The 27875-nt window shown below is 26.8% G+C and overlaps 2 long non-coding RNA genes across 2 annotated transcripts; both read right to left on the bottom strand.

The window, feature by feature from the left end:
* Positions 1-9410: 9410 nt before the first annotated feature.
* On the bottom strand, positions 9411-16969 carry LOC132926654 (uncharacterized). Its single transcript, XR_009661489.1, has 4 exons — positions 16835-16969; positions 16671-16779; positions 14887-15000; positions 9411-10110 (listed from the first exon to the last, which is right to left on the bottom strand). It is a non-coding gene; the product is annotated as an uncharacterized LOC132926654 (long non-coding RNA).
* Positions 16970-20331: 3362 nt separating this feature from the next.
* LOC132926592 (uncharacterized) lies at positions 20332-21100 on the bottom strand. Its single transcript, XR_009661482.1, has 2 exons — positions 20633-21100; positions 20332-20561 (listed from the first exon to the last, which is right to left on the bottom strand). It is a non-coding gene; the product is annotated as an uncharacterized LOC132926592 (long non-coding RNA).
* Between the last annotated feature and the right edge of the window lie 6775 nt (positions 21101-27875).

Here is a 27875-nt window from a genome sequence, read left to right on the forward strand (position 1 = left end):
TTACACCCTATCTAATTAACGTTTTGACGAGGAGCCTCAGAATATATAAACGACATCCTGCAGAAAGCACGCTTTAGAATAAGTAATTATCAAAAAACAAATAAGATCAAAGACGTCCATAATACATAGGTACTACATAATATATTCTTTAGTTTTCACGTATTTTTTGTAGCAAGGATGTAAAAATACGTTTTTAACAAAATATAGGTCAAAATTAAAATAAATAGTGACATTTAATTATAAATATATATATATTATACAAGATAAATCATCTTATAAATTATTCAGAAATAATTGAGAAAGAAACAAAAACAACAGTTAAGTTATAGACGTGTTTACAATTTATATTATGTAAAAATAAATTAAATGATTCGAATTAAACTACATCGATGGTGACATAAAATTTTTATAATAGAATTTTCATGTTCATCTAAACAGATATTACACAAAAACATAAACTTCCTAAATGGAATTAGTTATTGACAAGGAATTGAAAAATGAATGAAAACGCCCATACTCGTCAAAAGATTAGTCACTGTCAGTCACATAGTAAAACACCGTTGTAAGCCTATCGTATAATCCTTATTTCGTGGTAATAAGTATACACTATATACACTTGCCAATTATTGGCATAATAATATCTACTAACTACCAATCGGCAATCTGCCAATCTATCATATATGATACGACGATAATGCGCAATGACACTATTTGTATAAGTACCTATATGGTATATATATATATAATATGCGTTATACAGTTTATACTGTTCAACCAAATTTTACTTGGATTTTATAAACCTAAATCAGTAATTGCACATAAAAATAGACAAATTAAATAAATATCTAAAATGCATAGAATACTTAGGTACCAGTCGTAGAGGGGCATATATATACATACGAAATTGCTGTGTATATTTTACAATATAGGAATAATACTTATAAAAAATATATCTTACATTGACCACAACGTTTTTATATCGGTAAACCAACTACACGTTTCTTCAGACCATAAGAACTTTTATTTATTTGCAAATATTTAACACAAGATATTATATGATATTATATAATTTATGTCATAAAATACTCATCCGAAATTCGATACAATCGAGTTGAGTACTCTAAAAAATATTCTGCTTTATAACAAGCAATTAAAAATGCTTATAAAATAAAAATAATCACGATAAAAATTACGTAGAAAAATGATTTCAAAGATGATAATATACTTTATTAATTAACGAGGGTGTAAAATAAATGTATCAACTGATATATAATATTATTATTAATATTATATATCAGTTAATATCATTATCATATCATATCATATCATTTATAAAAAGCATAACCGGTGTAGGTAATAATGGTATATATAATAATATATGTGACGCGGATTTTTATAAAATTACATAATTTTATTGAATGTAAATTTCTTAATTTTGATTAAAAATATAAGTACGTTTCATAAAACCCTGAATAAAATGAGAATTTTTATTTTATGTATTTTTGCATATTTTTATGTCAATACATATTTTTAAATACTTTACCAATATTCACATAATATTTTGTATTTTCAAACTATACAGTTTTTATTGAATTAAAAGCTACCTACTGTGTTATGCAAAATAATGACATGAAAAACCATTTAGCATATTATTATACCTATTTCCGCAATTTTTTTTCTTGGTTAAAGTAATAAGAAAATTAAAAACATCAAATCTAACAATACGTAATTGAAAGTCTTGCAACAGTGAAGAATACAGAAAAAACATTATTAATTAAATGAATTTCAAGGAGAATTTGGAGCTATAATACAACATATTTTAAACTATGTACCTAATCGCTAAAAAAGTTGGTTTAAAAAAGAGATATTCTTCTGAATAAAAATGAAAATATGTCAATGGATATTGAATTAATACCATCTGATATATCGAGTATGAAATCGACGTTGAACACTCCTTCAACCACTACAATAAACTTACAAGTCAATTTATTTTGAGACCTAACCGCTGTACATTTAAATTTGAAAATATCCAAATGTACGTTGTATCCGATTATTTCCAAGAAGACAACAATGAAGATGATTAGATAAATTATTTATTAATTAGTAATTACGATTCCAAAAATATGGATATTATAATAAACCTATAATATGGCTACATCTAAACAAATACTCCTTGCATATTATAATCATTGATAAATAATTAAAAATGAATGGAAAATACCGATTTTTTTTGTTAAATATTTCATGTTTTTAATACATATTTTGGCAAAAATAAGAACATACATATTTACATACTTGATTTTTTTATTACATAAAAATCCGCGCCTTAATAATATACTATACGATGACCCAATATACACGATAATATAATGTAGAATATAATATTATGATTATCATAATATTTTCGTATAATATACGATATTATATTATTTGTATTATTATTACAGCAGTAAACATCGTGTATTTGACTCATTTTAAATTTCCTATTAGACAGTCTACAGATTCCGATTTACAATTATAAGAAGATCTAGGTAAGTACCTATATATCTATTATAGATATAGATACCAGAAAATAAGAAAAAAATAGTTTACTGGTTAGTTTGTACTGTTTGTAGTACACAGGTCAATAACTTAAAAGTTAAAAGTATAGTTCTACACTTTTAGTACATTTTCCGTATTAGCAATTTATCGCATATATTTAGACGATTAGAATCCACTGACTCGTCACTTCGAAAATTATTAGTTTTTTCATATTTTGAAGCAATTGCGAAACAACATTTTATGAAATACAATAATTACAATTAATAAGTATATACATGTTGGCACTTTCGCCTCATTCATTTAATGGATTTAAATGCTATGGTTCAAAAATGAGTCAAATAAGCAGCGGCATCTAGTGCATCTATTTATCAACAGCCGACAGCCGCTGTCGAGTTGTCGTTATTTGCATGTCTTATACTCGCTTATAATTGTATGTCTGCGTGTATAATAAGGTACCAAAAACTTTTAAAAGTTACCTATTTAGTTTACGTCGGTAACACCCCTTCGTCTATAAAATTATGATACCTACTTCAACTGTAACAATTTTAATTTTAGAACAACTTATGAGTAATAAAATAAAATCCAATACAATTTAATTAATAATATTTTAGATTTTAATTTATAATGTTGACTTCACATAACCGACTCAAATTAAATTTTGTCATTAATTTGCCCTCCTCTAGATATTATAATAATATATACCTACCAACAATATTAAAACAAACAACAATATCAACTATCAATAGATACATGAATGCATATTAACATGAATACATGATGTCTATGCCAAATTTTATTTAAAAAAAAAAACACACACAAGTAAATAAAATGAGTACAATATAATAACACAAAAATTTTCTTATTGACAATAATATAAATTTATAGTTTTATCTAATTTTCTTATTGCAATTGCGATATGAATTATTTTCCAAATGTACATATTCTGCACCAAGTTGAAAAAAAGATTGTGTTTAAGTATATTGGTATATATTATAATATGTCGGTACTTAGGTACTTTAGATTTTTGGGTTTCAGTAATAACTATTTATGAAGAACTTTCTATTAAATTATCAAGCCTTAGCTGTATAAATATATTTTATAAATCTTTAACTATAAAAAAAATTCGCAACTTTTTGAGATTTTAACAAATCTTGTCAACATTTTACTTCAAACAGTTCAAACACTTATAAAAATAAAATTATTATTATATATTTTAACATTTCTAAGAGAAAGCTTATTAGTTATTAGAAAACTTCAAACTTGTATTACATTTTAAAGCTTTTAGATAAAACATTTAACATAATGATGTCGGTGTATATCAACACTTAAAAAAAAAAACTAAACATTAGAATAATTAAAAATGTATTGGATTTAATAAATGGTAATATAAGTAACAGTGAAATGTTTTAAGTTTCTATGATGAATATTTTATGATTATTTTTGATATCTATTTAATTAAACAGATTGCTAATATTATAACATAATATAGTAAGTAGATAATACTTTATTACCTATATGATATTAGTTTTTTTCAAATAATATTACTAGGTTTCGACTGGAATGAATAAGTTAATGGTGAAAATAGCTATAAAAATGAATTAAATGTTTTAAATATTTCATTGTATCATTGGTACTGTTCTGTCACTCTGTCACGTAAAAATATATTCGTACCTAGTACGACTAGTGGTGAAATGTTTAAATCCCTTATTGTCACTACCAATAGCATCTAAGGAATGCTATTACACGTATAAAAAAAACATACGAGACACTTTTTATTAACTTAGGGTGACCAGATGTCTCGTTTAAAACCGGATTGTCCCTTTTTTGATCATCGTGTACCGTTGTCCGGACAAACTTCGAACGGGACACTTTTTATCCCATTTTTACATATTATTACATTATATATTTAAAATAAATCGATCTATGAAACAAATCTAAAATAGTTTTATAACCATGTTTATAAATAGCAGATAACAGTTTTCGTAAAACAAGAATCAAGGACCGGTGCTAATGAACAACTAAATTAGCGGTAGTGTTTAATAATAAAAAGAAAATTTTCCTAATTATTAAAAAAAATTGTATTAGTTTTGGGAACAAATGCAGTTTAATTCCCACTCCAACGTAAGAAAACGTAGGAAAGCAAAGTATACAGCGTTTCGCGCATGCATGCGTAAAAGCGTAAAATCGTAAACTTTGGAAAGAAAGAACTTCCAAAATAATGATTTGCAAAAATTTTTGAATTAAACTTTTGTATTCAGTGTTTTAAAACACACATTTTGGGAAGAAAAAAATCGAAAAAATCGAGTGGGAACTAAACTGCATTTATACCCAACTTTTTTTTACTTGTAAATAAAAATTGTATAACAATTAAAAAATAAAAATAACGGATAAAAAAATGGTCACTCATCCGACATCGTAGCATAAAATTACTGGCTGAAACTTGTTAAAATCTCACAACCGACAGAAGTTGTCCTAAAGGTAATGGTATTGAAAATAAATAAATTATTTAACTTAAACCTTTATGGTGTTATTCATATAGTTAAATTGGACTCAGTTTAATAATGGTTCAATAGTAGTTTAACAATAGTTTATTATTTTTTTTTTTTTTGGTATTTATACTTCAATACTTCATAGATGATAAACTTTACTTAGACCATAGACATAGAGCCATAGAGGCATAAACTGAGTTTAACGATAAACCTCCAATTTAAAAACTATAGGCAAACATTAGGTTTAAAGCTGGTTTATTATAAAAATCACTGTTATATCTAATTATCATTTCATTTAATTAATTTATGTTTTAAAAACGTGTGCACATTAATACATTATAGTCATTACACTTAAGACAAACGGATATTGCTATTATACAAAATTCGTAAAAATCCATAAAATGAACTTACCGATAATGAATTTCGCAAAAAATATCGATTTTCGTAAGCAGAATGCTTACATATCGCGCGTACACAGAATTCGTGACTTTTTAGTTTCTACCTCGAGCAGTTAACAATCGCGGAAAACCAATTTCGCCGAGTTTACAATTTTTGATTGCACTTCGTTATTTAGCTAGAAGACAAGTAATTATTAATTATGTTTATAAATTATAGTAATAGTTTATTTATGAATTAAAAACAAATTTAAGTACCTATATTATTATAATTTAATATTCAGGTGGACAATGATGATTTACATGGTGTTAGTCAACCGATGACACTTTTCCAATTAACCCTTTTTTGTTTATCCATTATAAAATACAATTACGCGATATAAATTTAAAATAAATAAATACCACTAATAAACTCAAAAATTACAATACGAAATTAAAAATAAATTCATGTAGGAAATCTAAAAATATTTTACAACAATTCATAAAATATAACGATAACAATGACATGGAAAAAAAACAAAACTGAAAAGCTGTAACGTTTGCATTAAAATAGTAGAACATAGAATGTATTTTTATCTTATTTTTTTTTTTAGATTGGCAACAATTAGTAATAATATGGAAATTTGGGGAGCTCTATGGCTGTTTATAATACAACTAAGATAATCCACAGTTAGGTTAGTACTTAGTACACTGTTAGTATAGTTTTAATAGCAAAATAATTTACATATTTTCATTATTTTAATGAATTTTATATCATTATATTTAATATACTCGTATATTCCCATTCCCGGTTTTTTGCTATTATATTGAGTAGGTAGATAATAGAAATATTTGAAAATTTAATAAAAAGCTCATAAATAATAATAATTTATCGATTAAAAATTAAAAATTTAAAAAATAACGAAAATCTGTAGTCATAATATTTTTTATAAGCGCTTAAAGTTAAAATTTTGACAAAATCAGAAAAATTTAGGTAATACAAGGTTTTTTATAGTAGACAGTTTAACATAAGTTTGTATTGTGTGTAAGTAGGTAAACCTATATTATTACAATTATTAAATAATAAATAATAAATATTAATAATATTTATATATTTATATGTTTTTTAGTAAAAATTAAATTAACCTATTGTAATTATTAATTACCAATAATAAAATAAGTTACTTAAGCATTATAAAAAAAATTAATGTTAAGTTATTATTTAAGATACATTAAGAGTTATCCACACTTTTAAGCTCTTATAAAGCAGCATTATATGCTCTATAATGATGTTTTTAAAAAAAAATGTGCATGAATGAGTTAAGTTCAAGTTGTACTTGGACCAGAGAAAAAACACAAACAGATTTCCGACATAGATTATTCTTTAAGATTAAAAGCATTTTTAAATATTAATATTCTACATAATATTCATAACTTAGAAATTAAAATATCATAGAAATTCAAACAGAGAATACAGATAATATTCTTACCTTTAGGTTTCTTTATTGGTCAATTCACTTGAAACTAACAACACAAAATGGAAACTGCTGTAGTGCTATATTTAAATTAAGGAATGTTATGCGTTTGTGAGACGTAGGTAACATTATGTTGTCTTGTTGTAATGCTGTAGTTACAATGTCCTCTTAACAAGTTATATTATTAAAAGCGCATTTCAGATGGCTTGATCTCTCACACGAAGCTTTCATAATGATAGAATCAATAATACACCCCATATTGTAAATTTGTAAGCAAATGGTAAATATTGGTTAGCCTTGCCTGACTTGATGCCATATATACTGTATTTCGTTATGGATTTGGAAGTCTAGCAATGAGTATAATATGTTTCCTCTACCATATATTAATTTAATATATTTTTCTTTTTTATAAATATTTTCTCATTTATTTACTGTGCTATTATAAATATATAATTTTATTTAAAATAAGAAATATAAAACAATTCATGGCTACTAAAATCAAAATGCCTACTTCTTATTTATACCAAGCAGCATAAAAATCAATTCATTTAACTGTTTTAATAGTATTATAAAACATTATCATATAATATTATGCATTGACTCACCGTCAAACCAAGATGTACTTACTATAGTACATAGTACAGATCAATAGAACATAGCCGTAGACCGTAGTGAACACGATAAGTTAATAATGTTAATATTCGTTTTTATATAATCAAAAAAATCTCTCCATCAATACAATAATTTTTAGTAAGATGATCTCACCTACCCATAATACACATATGAAGATGGAACACATTAGGTAAGCATAAATCAGTAAAATTAGAATCAATATTCAGATATATATAAACAATCATACAGGATATAATTTATACATTTAACATCATACTACTATAAACTTACATGCACAGAAGACAATTTAATCACACATGTGAAATAACATCCCAAATTATATTCAAAAAGATAAAAGTATTGCTGGCAATGTCTCGTACACACACACATTCACCTTTCTTTCATCTTGCTATATTACAGATTAAGCCTAAATATTAAATATTAAATATTAAATTGTATTACTATAAAAGTACTATGATTTAATTTCATCGATTGCCGTATATTTCTTGATTTTATTCTACTAATTTTATATACCAATATTGGGCAACTAAATCATGATTTAGTGATTATGAGATCATTATATAATTGAAAACTAGTCTGATTAAAATTTTATATTTTTCTAGAACTATACTTAGTCAGTAGTTGAAGTGACTCAAAATAAGTAGAGCGATACACTACCTACATTTGTATGCTTTCCATTTTTTTTTTTATTTATTATAATTAATTGTACACATATTTTTTATAAGAATAGATTGAGAGTTGAGTTAAATTTATATTGTTTTTATTTTAAATATTCCTCTTATTGTGTAGCAAAATAGACAAAATTAATTAAGTTTGTATCATAAGATGTTATGTCTATCATTTGTATAAATAAATATCTCAGGTTTAACCAGCAAAAAAAAAATGTACCAGATAGTTTTAGTTTGTTAAATTAACTATAAGAATTTAATTGTGGTTTTTCATATGTCCTTTTTTTCTAGTTTAATTAGTTGAGAGATTTAGTTGAGACTTTAATGTTACAATAATTGCAGATTTTAGGATTGTTTTCAATGCTATATAGTATATGTTATTGACACAATAGATGCATAAAATTGTTTTCTCTCTTTGTAAAACTTTTTTTAATATTTATTACAGTCAATTACATCTATTTCAAGTTTTGTCTAAGCTTCAAAATTTTTTGTTGTATATTGAACATTTTTTCATAGAACTGAACGAAAAATATATATTGTAAACATACATAATGAAAAGGTAAAATATAACAATGAACAATAATAATATAATAATAATTAACTTAAATATTATCCAATTTGGCTTTGTACATTTGACAAAAAATAGCAATAAGATATTATATTATTATGTTAATAAAAGTAAAATAGTGATCACAAAATCATAATAATTAAAACTAGATGTATACTAAACAATTAATTGGAGGTCTACACTAATTCTTATTGAAAAAATTAAGCAGTGAAGTGATGTATTAGGTAACATTGTAAAAGAAAAATATTTAAGGAGAAACTTCATACAGTAAAAAATAAATAATTCCTAAATAGAAAATTAATGAATTCTTATAAACGTTCATAACTAAAAAACTATTAAAAAATTTAAAGTAGTATGATAGGCTGTATAGTTGTATAGATTTTATTTAATTCAACCAAATTGTTAAATGGATAGTGGTGTAGTTAGAGTTCAAATGTTAGAAGTGCTATAATTATGTAACACTCAAAGAGCTGTTTAAAAAGGAGCCTCTAATCCAGTGTTTCCCAACTGGTGTTCCACGGAACCTAAAGGTTCTGTCAGCCAGTGCCAAGGGTTCCGTGAGAAATTTGGGAAAATATAAATAAATTATTAATATTTTTTATGTGAATTATGATTCAAACATAGAATAACTCCAAAAATTATATAGGGGTTCCACAAAACGTTCAAGCTCCTGCATAGGTTCCGCAAGTAAAAGCAGTTGGGAAACTGTTCGATTAAGAGCTATATTCATAGTCGCCATGTACATGGGTGCCCGGAGGGCTCAGACACTTATTAAAATTATTATGGGGTATTGGGCACCCATTAGAATATTGGATTTTACGTGGACATTGTATTGACTAGAGGCTAAGCCCCATTCCCCAATTTGTGCATTTATGCCTGATACCAAAGCGTCCATTAAGTTTTTTCAAACTTGATGCCTATGTACATATGTTTTGTGGATGTATCATCAGACTGTTGAGGTAATGAAAATAATGCGTTTTTCGTCCACGCTTAAGCACCGGTGTTTATGGAAAGAATAAAAAAAAATTGAACTGACATTTATTACGGTATCGGTTTTTCTAAACTCAATGAAAATATGATGATAAGACTTAGACATTAGGATTTATTTTAATTATTTTCAAACATAATTCTGTATATTTTTGAAGCTTTCATAAAAAAATTGTATAAAAAAAATATCAATAGAAACAATATATCTTAAAAAGTTAAAGGTATTAAATTATTTTATAAAAATGGTTTTTTCACATTATTTTACATAGATTTATAGATATTGGTAAAATGTTGCTGTTTATTACATCCAATCTCAGTATCCCTTTAATTGCTTCACAAGATGTACAATAGCCAATTTCATATATCAGTGTTCATCTACAAACACATGTAATCATGTAGTAATAAATATAATAATTAATAATCATTAAGATTCAAGTTAAAATAATGACAAAACTGTTTTAAATCCCATCAGGTATTAATAAAAAAAAGCTCTATATAATATTAAACTTCTCAAAATTGCATTTATAATACATGATAAATATGTGTTTATCTAAGTTTTATTGATAATTTTTATTTTTTATTTGTTCAAAGATTAATAAAAACAAAATCATAATATACAAAGTGTAATTGTTTTGTATTTTATTAGTATTTTTTTATTGTTATTATTAACTTAAAAAAATTGAATATTTTAATTTTTAAATTATTTAATTACAAGTTTGACAACATTGGACTCTAATGGATGTTTAGTAAGTAATTTTATTCAAGGTGTTACATTTTTATTTGACAAATATGCATAATTATGTTCCCAAAAGATTGGTATACCTAATATAATAATAAGCCGTTACAGTAACGCATTACTTCTGTTATGTTACTACCCAACATTGTATAAAACTGAAGCCCCTGCCTGAAAAGCTATAGACTAGACAAATTAAAAATTGCTTTAATGATTACTTTATAAGCTTAGTGCTATGCTTATTAAATTAAAACATACTTATATTTATAAAAAATGTAAATATTAAAAATCTATCCGGTCAATGCATAGGAAATACTCTTCTTTATAAAATATATAATAAGTGCTCTTTGCCCTAAACTGAACCAGAGAGTTGTAATTGTGGAAATATAGAGTATTTTTATTCTTATATTATGTGGGATAGACAGAGAAAACAAATGCTGGTGTTGCGGCCCCTTAAGAAACCTGCCTTCAGTATGTCGGCTGAAACATAGACACTCACATGACCTTCTAATTTAAAAATAATTATAATAATCAATTAACTAAAATAGTCATACAATTAAAATGCCGTAAACAATATTACTTATTATACTGTTAATAGTGTTATACTTAGAACCCACATGTGTTGTCTCCATCTTACACACGTGAGACATAGTAAATTTTTGTTCACCAGTTTCAATATTGTGCCCTAGTTGTGATATTATAGTGAACTGACCTATTATAAAATTCATTATATTATAATTTTATTAAATTCATATTATTCAGGGCCCCACGTAGCCTCTTATTGATATTATTATTTTTAAGTTATGATCTTTTTGAAACTGTTCATTTTAAAATGATCATAACTTACTTAAAAATAACAATATCAATAAAAAGTTAAGTGGGGCCCTGGATAATAATCTTACCTTTAAATTGTATAATAGGTCAGTTCACTCTAATATCAAAACTAACAGCACAATATTGAAACTTGTAAACGAAAATTTGCTATGTCGTATGTGTGTAAGACAGAAACAACATATGCGGGTTCTATGTCCTCTTAAACCAATACCAATTGTACACAAATATACAAATATATTATAAACTATAAAAAAAACTATAAATGTATATAAAATAGTCGTCTCTTATTGGATTCAATTTGAGATCAGAGTATTCGAGTCCATTAACCAAATGAGTCAATAAGGCAAAAAGTTCAAGAATAAAAAGATATACAATACATTGTAATAAAAAAATTAAATCTCATTATGCACTTATCGTGAATTTATTTTAAATGTATGTCATTCGGGAAAAACATTAACTAAATTGTGAATTAGTAATATAATACTGATATATACATAATAATGTTGTATTTAAATAACTAGCTCCGATGCATGTTGATTCAGGTGTACAAGATTATTTTGATTCCATAGCAATATCACTAGATCAGCAGTGTTAAATGTAAAGAAGTCAAGCAAAATTTAAATTTAAATACTACCTAAATGTATTAAAATTTAATATCAAAACATTCATACGTTTCTAAAATTAAATTTTAAAAGTTATTTAACAGTAGTTTAGCACAAAATAACATATTAAGGTAACTTAATAGAATATTATGATCGTGTGTGTTGTATAATTTAAAATGCTCATAATTTACTTCAAAATTAAAATATCAAGAAAAAAACTTACAAGGTGTCCTAGATAATATTCATATCTTTAAATTTGATAATATGTTAATTCACTCTAATACTAAAAATAACAGTGTCAGAGTATAATAGATTCTTCTGAATATTACATTTTGCATGTTACATTTTAGTAAGACAGAATCAATACATAAAACATAAACATAAAAATTATTTAAAATTGAAATTACTAACTGTATTTAACATACAAAACTAATAAAACATGTTAAATCTAATTTATATAAATAGTATCTATTGCAGATATCTTTACCAATGTATTAAACCGACATAGTCGCTTTACAATTACTATTATATTATTATAATACTGTAGCAAACCGATGAAGTCACTTAACTATTACTATTAGATTGATATTACAATTTTTTTTACTAGTTTGCTATGAGTTGACATAAGTGTGTTATTTATGAATAAGTTGACATTTGGTTTTCTACGAATTCACATAATATCATAGCACAACAATAGTTATACTATTAAAAACAACCAAAGGATTCTTATTAGCATTTCCAATGCATTTTCGGCTTCTTTGATCCACCACCTTTATTTTTTACTGTACATTCATCCAGCAGAAACTTGATATATATACAGGTCTCGATATGCTGTTTAGATTAGATTTAGATTTAGATTTTTAAGATTAGAATTAGTCTTACATCCCAAATCACTGGACTTAGTTGAGTCGTTGGGTCGTGCCCTACCATTGCTGCTTCTTTAAGTCTATTCACAATACAGGAGAATCTCGATTAACCATCAGTCTCGGGACCAGAGCTTTAACGGATAATCGAAAAGACGGTTAGGCAAGCAACAAAATTCTTTTTAAACATACATACATATTATTTATTATTTTTTTTTAGTAACTATGACATACTTAAAATATTTGCACACAAAGAGACTAAAAATGCGAACAGTCAAGCAAACGAACACATGTGTAATTTATAACTAACTGACTTTTCAAAAGCAAAATGCGATCACTATCGCAATTAACTGTTTTTATCTCGCCCATAGTATATATATATATTCATAATATGTACCTATCGCGTATCTAGTAGATATTGCTGGAAAGTTTTGGATTATATATATTATTATTTATATCCTACTCATACACAAGGCGATAAGATTTTACTGCAACGCGTAAGTAGTCCATGCAAGTGTGACCTGACGGTTAACCGAGAAAGACGGTTAATCGAGGTTCTACTGTACTACTTTTAGGGCTTAGAATTTAGATACAGGTTGTTGGGCCGCGCCCTAACATTGCCACTTGTTATCTAAGTCCAGATCCCAAGTATTAATATAACTAATTTCTTGGGCACAGTTATTTCACTCTGTTTACAAATTTTATTAAAAGTATATTAAACACTTTAAACCCCAAGTTTAAATTTAGCACCCCTTGATTTTTAAACCTAAATATTATTAAATACCATCAATTGGTATACTGTCAACAGTTTTCAACAGCAAATCTCTGTTTTAGAGGTCTAGTTGTGCCTATGATACTTTAATAATACAGTACATATCTATTCTAATAATCTGTTAAATCACTTAAATATTGTATTTAACTTTATATCTTTAGTGTGTGTTGTTAACAAATTTTACAATATAATTAACCATAAGTTCAGATGATATTATTGACAGGGAAACTTTAAATAAATACAGAAAAAAGACATGCATTTTAGTTATTCATGCATGTGTATGCATCAAATTCTACCTATGGCGATTGCTTAAGAGGACATTATATCCACATGTGTTATCTTTGTCTTGCTAAGTACATTAGTAAGACAAAGGCAACAGTTACAGATATAACATCCTCTTAATTATCATTATTATTATTATTTATGTAATACAGTAGAAACTAGATTAACTGTCAGTCACGGCTCACGGGCCGTACAATGCCTTAACGGATAAATCAAATAGACGATTAACATTTTGTATTTAATGTATATATACATATTATTACGTGCATTTTCATATAAATAATAACGATAAAATGATACAAAACATACATAAACAGGCTACTCGTCAGTCACTGATAAAATTAAAAATTTGCTACACACATAAAGATATTTTTCATCCGTGTTACCAATTATTAGTTATTTTAGTGAATAGTTGATTTAGTATAAACTATAAAAATACAAAACTTTTTTTGTTGTTTTCGGTTCACATTATTGAAACTTTACGAGTAATTGGTTTTTGATACAGAATAAATAAAAATCAAATTTAGGTCTTTCAAAAAAAAAATTTTTAAAAAAATGCTGCTGTTAAATGATCAAAAAAAAGCAACGCTGGGTGGGACAACTACGTTAAGTACGAAATATAATTCATAGACCAAATTAGAAAACCAAAAATATTATTTATCCATAGGTTTCCATAAATGTTAGCATTAGGAAACCAAATTTAATACAAATCTATTTTGTACAGGGATAACAATAATCGAGGACACAAAAAATGAGTGCTGGTTGCCATGTGCCAAACGGCAGTTTTTTGATAGTGGTTATCAAAATCATAAAATAAATAGTCCGCAGTTAATTGGATACAATGGTCAATTCATTAATTGGTTACTGAGAACTAATTGTTACAAAGGTGGGTATGAAAAATAGGCTGCTGAGACCAGTGTTCATTTTCGTGTCCCCGACTATAGTATGCTTATAATATAATACAACTTGTTTACTGGAAAAGTGATATTAAGGGCCAGTTGTACCGTACTGGCCCTAAGTGACACAGTAGTAATTCACAATATGATAAGAACTATTCAACAATACCTTAGATAAACAACTATGTAAAATTGTAACACCCTTGAGTTTATTTAAGTCATATCTCTTAGGAGACTCAAGACACATGTACACGTAGCCATTATTGTTTCTTGACGGTAATAACTAAAAAAAAATTGAAAACAAAAAATCAGTCAAATTAATTAAACTTGTAATGCTTTTAAAACTTAATAATATAATACTGGCTTAATAATCATTAATTAAGTAACAAATAAATGACAATGAAATAAAAATAAACAGTAAGTCACTTTTTAAACAAAAAACTTATCTTTAAATATAAGAAAAACATTTGAATATCAATACTATCAATTACCAAATCTCAATCAATCCATGCCCAAGTCTTTTTAAAATAAAGAAATACAGTGAAACCAGTATATAACAGACAAACACAAAATCATTAAAAGTGTTCAAGCTTTAATATTTTTTTTTTAGTTAAAATAACAATGCAATTATTGGTACTGGTTTGTGAAAACTTTATAGCCCCGCCACTCAGGTTTGTTATCGCCCCGCCATTCATATATAACAATAAATACATCGTATATAAATATAAAATAATGAGACGGAAAATACGTATCATAACTATTAGGTGCCTATCATAGGTGTACATCACAAATAATCAATAATATAAAGGAATGTTTCATAGTTAGTGTGCCAAATAGATCAGAAATTACATTGATACCTATTATTAACCGATATGTTAGACATGGTTCTACAATTTTTTCTGACAGTTGGAAAGCTTATACTAATTTGCAACAACATGGATTTCAACATAATCAAGTCAATCATAAATATAATTTTGTGGACCCTAACTCAGGAACCCACACACAAAATGTTGAAAGAATGTGGGGTTCGGCCAAATGGGTCAACAAAAAACGTAGAGGGACGGATAGAAATTTTTTAGACTCGTACTTGGCAGAATTTATGTGGCGATCAAAACTGAATAATAGTGATCCGTTTGAAACTATTTTAAAAGATATAGCAGAATATTGGGAATCACATAAAGCATAAACATTTTTAATTATATCACTGTTTTATATTAATTATTATTCAATTTTTTAATTTAATTTTTTTTTAATATTATATCAATACCTATATTGTCAATAAATAAACATTTTTAATTATATCACTGTTTTAAATTTATTATTATTCAATTTTTTAATATATTTATATACAGTGTATTTATTGTTATATACAATAATAGCGGGGCTATAACAAACCAGTACCTAAATATTTAATAAAAATATTGTATTTTTATATAAAAAAAAAAAAAATGGTAAATATTGATACCATGATTAATAATTATTAATTCATAGATATTACAAATAGGTACGCGTTACGCATATAATTATTAATATAAGTTATACATGATAATAAATATACACAACTAACGTTATCATTTGCATCGATATAGGAGGAGTGTACCACTGTAGTAAAACATAATTCACTACTGACACGACTTCATGTGTCTTAATGTAGTTAAAAGTTACTCTGAGGCGTAAATATGTACAATTTGTACATATGTATGAAATTATAACCATTATCGAGGTATTGAGAATAAATATTAGTGTTTGACGTGTTTATGTTCATAATAAAAAATGTGTGTTATAAAAAAGTCAAAATACACTGGAATACTTATATTTTGGTAAGGATTTTATCATTTTGTCCTTTGAGTTGGTTTCAGTGCAGATTGTTTTTAACACCTACATTTCTTATATTAGTGCAGATTTGACATTATCAATATTACATTAAAATAAATATAACACAACAAAACTTACTGATCTGTGTTCTTGAATCCAATTGTTCCAGACTGTTGTAAAGTAGATTTCAGTATCTTTTTTCAATAAATTGTCTTCCTTCTTGTATACTTTATTGTCAATATTATATCTGTAAATAATTTCACAATTTTATTCCATAAAATAAACATAATCGTAGGACTTACGAAAAACACAGCAAAGGCAAATATTTTAGATTTTAATTTGTATAGATACTGGAACAAGGAAGTAGTTGTCTCATTATTTCCAAAGCCTACATTTCGAACATTCAAAATAAATTAAACCGATTTACCGATTACAAATTTACGAAAATAATAAAAATATTAAATACATAACCTCAATTGTCTGAAATTTGAATTGATAACCACCTGAAAACCGAACATATGATTACATTTGATAATTCGTTATCATAATAATTTACAACAATTTTATTATTTTGGCGCGTTAGTTAGTATCGCGTGTGCGATGTTAGGGACGTTTGGGCGATTTTAACCAATTTCCTTTTCGGCACCAACACACAAAACGCCAAGCCGAGATTCTCCTGGTTGGAATGTGAAAAGAAAGAAAAAACATTTTTTCGTCTTTTTCTTTTTCGATCTTAAATTCATAACATACATTTTTTTGAGTATAAGTTGGCAGACAAACGCGTGTAATAATACACGGTACTCGGTAGGAATAAATAAAATATACAATTATACAAATATAGTATAATCGCCGTTCGGTAATTTTACGATTTCGAAAAGGAAAAAACAATATTATTATCGTCGCACGGTGAAACGGGTGAACTTTGGGGAGTTCCGTAAAGATCGGAAGCGAACGGTTGAGAACGTTATCGTCGCGCCTGTCGCAAGACGATCCGCATTCCGCGGTAACGCTTATGACAAGGAATATTACAACTGCTTACACAAAATAAACCACAAAGACATCGAGTTGTTCGAAGTTCGAAAGTGATGACTTGTGATAACGCGTCGTGTTATTGATAATGGGAAAACGAATTTTTTTTTTTTTAATTATCGAGAGTATTACATGATTAGTTGAATAGTCGTTGTACTTCCAAATACGATGAAATCTGTAAAAAATTTCCCATTGACAAATTTAAAACTATACATTTTACCATTTCTCGTTCTTCCTTGTGTGATTGCCGATTAATCTTATAGACAATGATTCTGTGGTAAGAGCATGCCGAATGCCCATTTAATTGGGATATATGTTTAATAACTTACCATCATTGTTTAGAATTATAGGCGTTTGAAACTCCCTAGTAATTTGTGTATTATACATGCGGAAAAATACGCATTAAATATATTTTTTTAAATACCTGGACTAGATGCTATTTGAAAATGTGTATTTACTATTTAGTAATAATTTTATTGTTAATAAGTAAATGTATTTCTAATTGGATTATATAGTGGCATTTTCTAAACTTGAGTGGCACTGTATTAAAATAACTATTTACACTGCCTTCTTGAAAAATTCCTAAATAGTGAATATGCATTACAATATAAAGGTCTTACCACATCATATCTATTACTTATCTATGAAAAAACATATAGCTTTGGTGCACAAAGTAGTAAGTGACAACCGCAAATTACAATTTATTAGATTACCTCTTATCATATCTATACATCTTAAAATATTAATTTGTGGTATCTACTTATTTTGCATATTATGGCTCTAGAAGAAATATTTTTCAATTTTAATTTTTTAAAAATATTATAATTATAAAAATGAAATAAGAATTACAAACTGAAGAATATGAACAATACCTCAATTGCAAGTAAAACTTAAAGGTATGCAAACAACTAATATTTACTATTTAGTATCTTTGTACATTTCATACAAACAATAATCAATGAACAATACATTTTTAGAAATGCTAGAGTATAGATGCACCTAGCATTAAATATAAATTTGAATATGTATTATGTACCATTAATAATGGTCTATTATGCTTATGCATGTTATTGCTTAATAATAAAATTTTCTAAGGTTAGGAAACTTGATCATATATATATACTATACAGAACAAATTCTCAAGCCTTAAGCACACATCACGTTTTCTGATATTAGTATTACCAGTCGCAGTGACATGATTAAAAAAATTACTTAACCAATACTTAAAATTAAATTATTATACTAAATTCATGATGCATATAATTTCATACAATTAAAATAATATTCAATTCACAAGTGAAAAAGTATGAAAATTCACTTCTAAAAAAATTTTCTGATTCTTGACATAAGCTTTGCTGGTATACATTAATCTTCCTCGGTTCCTAATATTTATTAAGAAATTAGTGTTTTTACCAAGCTGTTGAATTAAAACACTTCAACAGTTTTTATATTTTACTTTATTTTATATGTTAGATATTTTTTTCTGTAGTAGGCAACTGCTTCCCAAAGTCAACATAGTCTTTGTCTTTTTTAGTAACATTTAGATTTTTTGTGTTGTGTAAAACTGTACAGTTGTCAAATACTAATCCAAATGCTTCATTGTGGACCAAAATTATAAGTTGATTTAATGCAAGTTGGATTGTTGTTATATCCAAGCGTTGATCTATAATCACTTAATATTGTTTCATTAAAATCTTGACTAATTTTTTAAGTTAAAAAAATTTTGAATCACCTTTTAAACATATACTTTGATATATTTCAATAGTATTTTGAAAACCCAACCACCATAATCCCCTATGCAATGCACAGGGATATAGAAGTAAACAATTTAATCAATTCTTACATATGTGTAAGCTTTTGGAGAATAGTACTCTAAACAGCAAACTGTTCATTAAAAAAAAGTTTATTACAATGAACCTATTTTTTTCTTTTCAAAGCACTTTGAATAAATTATTTCAAAACATCTGAAATTAGAGTCTAATAGAAACTAAATTATCATGAGTTTACATTTTACACCTATATTCATATCTATTTGTTAACTAAATGATTTATTACTGACCAGCAATAATCATCAAAAAAAATTTCAAACAACCTTAAAAACTCAGCCGTACCAAGTACACGTACATAAACATATTAGTAATTAGGAAATACAAATAAAACAATAAACAAGAATTATACATTATTAAGAATTCCAATTTTTTTTGTTTACTATCTGTAGCAATCTACAAAAATTGAAGGAAATTGCTATAGAGAAAAATGGAAAAAAATTATATAATACAACTCATCTATAGATTAAAAAAATATACCTATATAATACATAATATTTAATTTAATTTCTTGAGGGCAAATTACTCTAAGCTGTTTTTTTTTAAGTTTTGAAAGGTTAGTCTTGGATTTTTTGATTAGAAAGAAAATTAGAATATAATTATTGTAATTGTTAAATTTAAAATCACAACATAATACTATCTTAGGCCGAGGCAGATGCGTGACGGTAGTACAACCATGTCCTATACTTTTTTTAATTTCACAACATAAAAAATACAAATTTCATTAAGCTATCAACTATTCAACGACTCATATATTATTTAATCCAGGCATGTATAAAAAAAATTTTGGGGGGGAGATTGAACCCCCCAAACCCCCCTGTATACCTGCCTGATTTAATTATGCTTCATGATTTCTATTAATTAATACCTTTAAATTATCTGCATTAAAATCAGTCATTGGAGATATTTGTAAATAACGGATAATAAATCATACAATGTTGAAATAATTATAATCATCGTTTTTATTTTTTGTTAAAAAATTTTGAATTCAATAAAGAACCAATATTTTTACTTCAAAGTCGGAACAGAAAAACGCTTAAGTATTCTTCTGCCTTTACGCATTTTGTAACATTCTGGAGCAAAATGATTTCCGCAAATTGATTGGCTGGGTGAAGCACTTTTTATATCCAAGGAAGCATACCAAATACGCCTCCTTATTTCATTTTTCGGAAACCTAAATACAAAAATAAAACAATAATTACATTTTTATGTATTCAAGTAATTAGTAACCATAATAATACTTACAAATGATATGATAGTTTCTTTGTACTGTTTTTAGTAGACGCACGACAAATAATACACGTACGAGACATGGCTCGAAAATATTATAAGACCGCAGAAAAAATTGTGATACAATATTAAAACTTTAAAACACAAATGCGTATTGCGTCACAGAATGTGTGTACAACAATGAACTACGTCTATTATACGACTTCTAACCTGTTATGCATATTCTCTTTGTCGACGATTTGTTGTCGTCGTCAACCACTTGTTGGAGTGAGCGCATTATATAAATGCAGTCTGTCTCTCACCCAAATTCCGGACCGGAATCCCCCCATTTTGTTAATACGCCCGCGGGCTATACATTCTTGTGTTGTTATCCACGTTTACAAAGAACAACGTTCACCCGACCCAACCGCGGCGGCGGACGAGAAATGAGCAGTAAGCCAGTAAACAACAGTTGTGGTAAATACCGAGTAAAAAAATACAACGTAGCAAGTGCACCGTAGTGCGGCGTAGGCGTATTATTATTATTGTTATCCGAGAAGTGGTATGCCTGTTGAGCCGTCTTCCCCGACCGTCCCGCCAAATACCCGTTGTTCCGTCCGCCGACACCGCCTTGGCGCCGTGTACCGCGTCCATGACTTGACTCGAACAACGTTTCAGCCGTTACGAGTTACGGAACGCGTTGTGTTTTCACGCCACTGAACGGCGTGCGATGCGATTCTCGTGTGGTCAACAAGCGCCGAAACCGCCTAAATATCGAACGGATTACCGTATTTTTAAACGTGATTTACACGATTTTGATATAAAAAAAAAAAAAAACATTCCGCTTGTGCCTTTCTTTCGTCCGGCAAAGACCTCGACGACGGGGACACCGCTTGTTGCTACGGAAATACGTAGCGGCGTTTCCCGACTCGCAATCTGTTTTGTCTCGTTTATCGCGACCGCGACAGCAGCTTCTGCTGTAGACAGCACCTCTACCCATGTTATCGCACGTCAAATATAATTACGTACTTTACGATGCACACAGCTTGTCATTTTAATCAAGAACCGAGATCAAACGCGACAAACGCTATCGATTGGAATTTAGAATACGGAAATCTCTGTCACGTCTGTGAACTCTGTAGTGCGGGGAACGTCTGTGCCGGAGACGTGGCGCTCGTCGTAATTGAATTTGCCTATCCTTCAGCCCCTCACTGCTAATATAACATAAAACAAATTGTTTAGCATCAAAATAGTAATATATGAATTCCATTTCCGTGACAGGCGCACATAACGATATGAATAGAACTATATAGCGTTAGTGCAGACGATGAATAAATGATCTCATTAGTGCGGTGATCATACAGAAAGCTATTTATATTAGAAAATAGGTACCTACTACCTATCTAAAATAAAATACTGTAAAATATTAAAGAACTATAATATAATTAATAGTCCCGCATCGGTAAGATTGAAAAAAAAACACATACAAAAAGCATGCTTTATTTACACGCGATATTGACTTGTATACGCGCGATGGTAGGAAAAAAGTCTCGGGGAAAAAAAGTACAAATTAGAATAGGAATTTTAAATAGAACTTATATAATCACTCTATATGTGATATAAGCCTTTATAACCACTCTGTATAATATGTTAGTTTGGTGTGAAAAACCAAAAATAAAATGATAAGATCTACTATTCACTTGATATTATACATTTTTAGACTTATAGTTTATACCTAAATATACGTTAAGTTTCGTAGATAAGACGATGATAAAGTTAATAAAAACGATAATTTTTGGTTTTTTAGTTTTTACTTACGGGATTGGCAGTAGATTTAGATTATACACATATGTTTACATGTATAGATTATAGGCGGTTAGAGCGTGATATAATAAAGTAAAATACGGTGATCTCTTGTATAGTATAATATTAATATAAAGTATAGTGCAGTAGGTCAGTATAGGCGTGAGTGTGTGATAGACGAAGACAGCGTACGTCAAACACTATTAAACAGATTTTATTTTTTTTTTAATGGACATTTTAAAATTTAATAAAGGAAACATGAAAATTGCGTATGAAGGTTTTTTATACACAAATATTATTATTTCTTAATTATTTATATTATTAGAACTGTACTAGTTTTGGGGAAAATAAAATAGAACTTGTAGATTTTTTAATAGCTATAGCTCAAAATATTAAGTTAAAGCTTAAATTTTTTTTTTAAATACTTCAATTTGTACTTTTTTTCTGTTCCCCGTAAGTGCGTGTGTGGGAGCGCCCCGTATTTTTTACACAGTTGTGTACAGACTAAATAATGATCACTACGCACACATCTACATGACTCGGTCCTAAGAAAATTGCCTATGCCGTACTCCTTAAAAACTATTTTTTATCCTACTTTAGATAATGTTCTAAGATTCACAAAAAAAATATGCGTTTGTTAGTACTCCCGAGCTCTACAGGTTGATTCTCTTATCATTGAACACTCATCAGTATTGATTTTTTTTCTAAATTTTGTTTTGTACATTTCTCAAACTGTATAATATTTTTATTTTATTCACCCTTTTATTTAATAGTAGAACCACTGTCAAATTTTGATTTTCAAATGGCAACTTATATTAAAAATATACTAAATTAATAGAGCTATTTTTTTTTATGAATTTTAACGTTCAAATTATTATTTTTCGTTAATTTGTTAGCGAGATACAGCTTTCAAAAGTTGGACGGTAACCCGCAAATTCCAAGCAGTTGTATTTTTATTTTAACATTTAATATTATGTATCTTACATTCTTACTCCATAATCAATCACTTGTCGAGTATGATACATCGCATACGAAACTAACGAATTTATTTATTTGACGTCAACTATTTTTGACACATTTGAATTATTACAAATATTATTAGAAACTATTATAATATTAGTTTAGTATAAACTATATACTATCGTATCACTCGTAAGTCCTATTGAGTATTCGAGTGACACAAACTTAAACCTACGACTGCACATTACTTTTGTACTTTGTACACTCTAATAGTCTTATGACTATAATCTAAAATTAAATTTAGCCAACTCTGTTAACTTATGTAAAGGTACGTCATATATACTCATATATGATTCATCATATTTCTTAACAAAATGTATACACTTCTTAGTTTTTAGTTCTTTCATATTAATACCCAAACTTGATATCTTTTTAGGGATATTGAGTGTCCAGACATTCTGTGGATTCTGAATATCAAACAGATAAAATGTACAGCACCGCTTTAATAGTGTAAACTCAAATATTAATTAAATATCTACCTCTATAATAAGATAACTGGCATATAGCTATTGGGAGTGTTTAATTGGTACCTTCACATCTATTCTCAAAGTGGTGTTTCACTTAGTTAAAGAGTACAAACTTACAAATAGATCAAAATAATACTAAAATAGCAGTGTGTGAGTCAATTTTTTGTGGAGAACTTAAATAACTTTAATATAAAAACAAACCATCGTAGAGAGCAATGTGTAAAAAACGTAATATGTTAAATCTATACGAAATAGATTTAAAGTACCTCTGGTTATTATATAAGGTTGTTTTTTGTATGACAAGATAATAATGGTGATAATATAATGATTTAAATTACATTAATAAATAATAATAAATATTTATAGTTTGTCCAGTATTTGAGTTTCTTTGAATAACTGAATGGCATTCTCTCCATTATTCGAATAATAAAAACTAAAAAACTAAAAACTAATAAACTAATAACTTATAAACTTTAAAAAAATAAAAATATATATTTACTAAAATCTATAATATTTTACAATAAATTACAATTTCAAGTTTTCAAAATGAAATGCCTGGTGATCCGCCCATGACCAGGCGTTGTAATAAAAAATGCCGCATTTCTCGCACATATACGTATTATTTAGGATCCTGTCCCTAAAACAAATATTGAATTAATATTAAATGGTAATATTTCAATCACATTTTATTAATATCATAATTTAGGAAAGAGGGATTTAAAATTCTTAAAAAATGTATAATATGCATTTTAATAAATAGTATAATAAATAATTAAATAAATAGTATAATAAATAATTAAATAAATAGAAAATATATATATTCAAAAATAGAAAATCGACCTAATTACACTTAATTAAAAATGTAAATATAAATTAACAATAAATAATTAGGAATTAATTATATAACCCTCTAAATCTATGTTATTTTTAATATAAACCGTTGTTATTTCATACTGTTTTATATTTTATAATTCATAACAAATTACAATATTACTAACTTGACTAAAATTATATTAATAACGCATATTTTTAAAACAATTATAACTAATTTTGTATAAATTATTAATTACAGTTAAACCTTTGAATATAGTGTACACTCTCGGTCACCGAAATTTTGTCCGCTATTCAGAGAGGTATTCATAAAGGGGTAAACGTTTAAATTACTTTAAAAGGAAAAAAATATGCATTATGTTAAATTTAAATTAGTGTTATTATAATTTAATTTTTTAACGTTATATTTAATAATGTATGAATATTAAAAAAATGTACTTGAAAAGGCACAGATAAACATACTTAAATACAATTAAATTTGATTAGAAAAAAATCGGTGAGTTTAGTTTGTTAATAACTATGCCGTCTCTGTAAAATTTCTTTAGTATTATAAGTTAATTTGCCAAAATTACAGTAGAAGAGAAAAAATATTGTTGTTTTCCAGATTCCAACTCTATCGAGGTTATGAAACAACTCACGACCTTTACAACAGCCAATGCATCATGTAAGTCTAAAATTTATATTTTTTGTGCATCAACAACCGCTTACGTTTTAACAAACTCATCGCGTCTAAAACCACAACTAATTAACTAACTAACAAAATGTACAAAACATTTAACATCGAAAGTCAAGACTCAAGACATTGATATTTTCGTCATTATGGTCGTTATTTGCCGTAATCTTATCTTGTTGTTCCATAACTACTTTAAGAGGTTTCGATAAAACGGGAAATCGTAAGTTCCTATACGAGAGTAATAGCAGGTAAAAATTGCATACATTAATTCCTACATAATTTGTAATGTGTAAATTCCTAAACGAATATAAAAATGAGATATGTAAGTTCCTACACAGTAAAAAAAAGGCATATATAGTATGTTAGTTCGAGTATTCAACAAACAAAATTAACTTATACATTTAAGTTTCCGAAAAAAACAGAAAAAAATATCATTTTTTTTTTTTTTACAATGATGAATTATTATATTAAAACGTATAACAATATCATCAGATTGATAACTTATAAATTAAGATATCATATTAACGTAATAATTTTTTTTTACAATTATTGAATAATTATTTGTATATATAATAATATATGCTGTGTAGGAAATTAACACACAAATCTTTTAATAACGTATGGTAACTTAATATGTATTTTTGACCTGCTAGGTCACGTATAAGAACTTACGCATTCATCCGATAAAAATCTCTAGTGTTTTTCTGTCTTTGTTTTATCATTGCTTTTAGATTAAGATTAAAATAGGTGTCTATTAGAGGAGGTTTCACTGTAAAAAATGCTATGATACGACAAATATATCAGGTATAAAGCCATATAAGCTACACAAGTACTTACACTGGAATATATGTTGTACACATATGACGAGCGTGAGTCCTAGCCTCAGACTCAGTATGCAAGATCTGTTTGCACCTATTGCATTTCCAAAACTCTTGATTAATGCATTTAATAGATCGTATTGCTGAACCTCTAGAACTTCGGACTGCAGATCTCTTAAAATGTTTCGCCATTTGTATCAATCAAAACTTCAATGATGAAAGCATAATATGAAACAAAAATTAATAATTATTATTGTTATATTTTTATTCTATATATATTATAATTAATAAGTTATACAATTTTTTCTAAAAAACGTATAAAAAATAATAATTATCGAAATTATTAACCTTTTAATATTATAAAAAAATATGATACCTACTTAAATTGTCATTCTTCAAAAATAGGTACTTAATATTTTTTTAATATTTATTTAAATTAATATTATACATGTATATAGAATATAGATACACTGTTTATTTTCATACAAAGAATAGAACTACCATATTTTTTAAATAATTTGACGTCCTATTACAAAATAGTTGAAAAAATTACAATTTTTACTATGTCAGATTCTGTACAAATCGGATGAATGTATTGGTTTTACAATTTGATACAAAAATTATGTATGACTACGTCACATCTAGGATCAGTAAAAATAAATCGATTTTTCACATTCAGGGGCTCAAGTCATCAAAAGAAACCAATTCTTAAAATTTTTAAAATAATTAGCAAAACCAAAAGAAAACAAATTAAGTAATAACGGGATGTTGTGATTTTCAAATAAACATTTTGAGATATTTATAATTTTATAAATATTTGGAATTGTCTATACTTTTTAGTTTATTTTCAATTTAATGGTGAAATTTTTATTTATTTTACGAATAAAAAGAACCTTCAAAAACACGTTCAAAACTACGAATATTTTCTAATTATTTTGTAGTTAAAGGTTTCTAATATTTTCAATTTTAATTGCTAAGAATTGAAAATGTTGTTATTATTATTATTATTATATTTATTGAATCATCATCAATATGGTAATTACTACTTATCGGTTATCACCACTACCTTCCTTAACGTGGCGTATAGTTTAAAGAAATTATGAATTAAAATGTATTAAAACTATTATAAAAACTAGGAATGAAAATAATAAAATCGAGGAGGAAAATATTAATAAGTTTAATAGTACAAAGTACCTATATAAATTGAAAGTATATTTTTCCATGTAGGTTCGCATGAAGGATTTTTATGAAGTTATCCTAAAAAGCGAGCTTGTGATAAGGAACTGAGTATATAATAGAAGATTCATTAAAAGTTTTCCTTACAGAAATCTAAAAAATGTTATTTAAAATATTTAAAAAAAATTTCAAGTTTAAGTTTTTACCAAATTAAGTGGTATTTAAACGAAAAATTCGTTTTTAATTATTTTAATGCGATTCAAAAAGAACCTAGAAACTTTCCACCACTTCATATTTTCTTAAAAATATATTATAAATATTTATAATAGGTATATTATGTTATATATGCTATTATTTATTATACACACAATACAATTAAAAAAATATTTAAATAAATTTTAAGTTATTTACACGACGAACTTAAGCACTCGTCTACCATTCACTGGTATTGACTTACGAGTTTACGTCAATAACAGCTAACCTACCGTATT

The sequence above is a fragment of the Rhopalosiphum padi genome, chromosome 3, assembly GCF_020882245.1.
Source record: "Rhopalosiphum padi isolate XX-2018 chromosome 3, ASM2088224v1, whole genome shotgun sequence".
NCBI classification, from domain to species: Eukaryota; Metazoa; Arthropoda; class Insecta; order Hemiptera; family Aphididae; genus Rhopalosiphum; species Rhopalosiphum padi.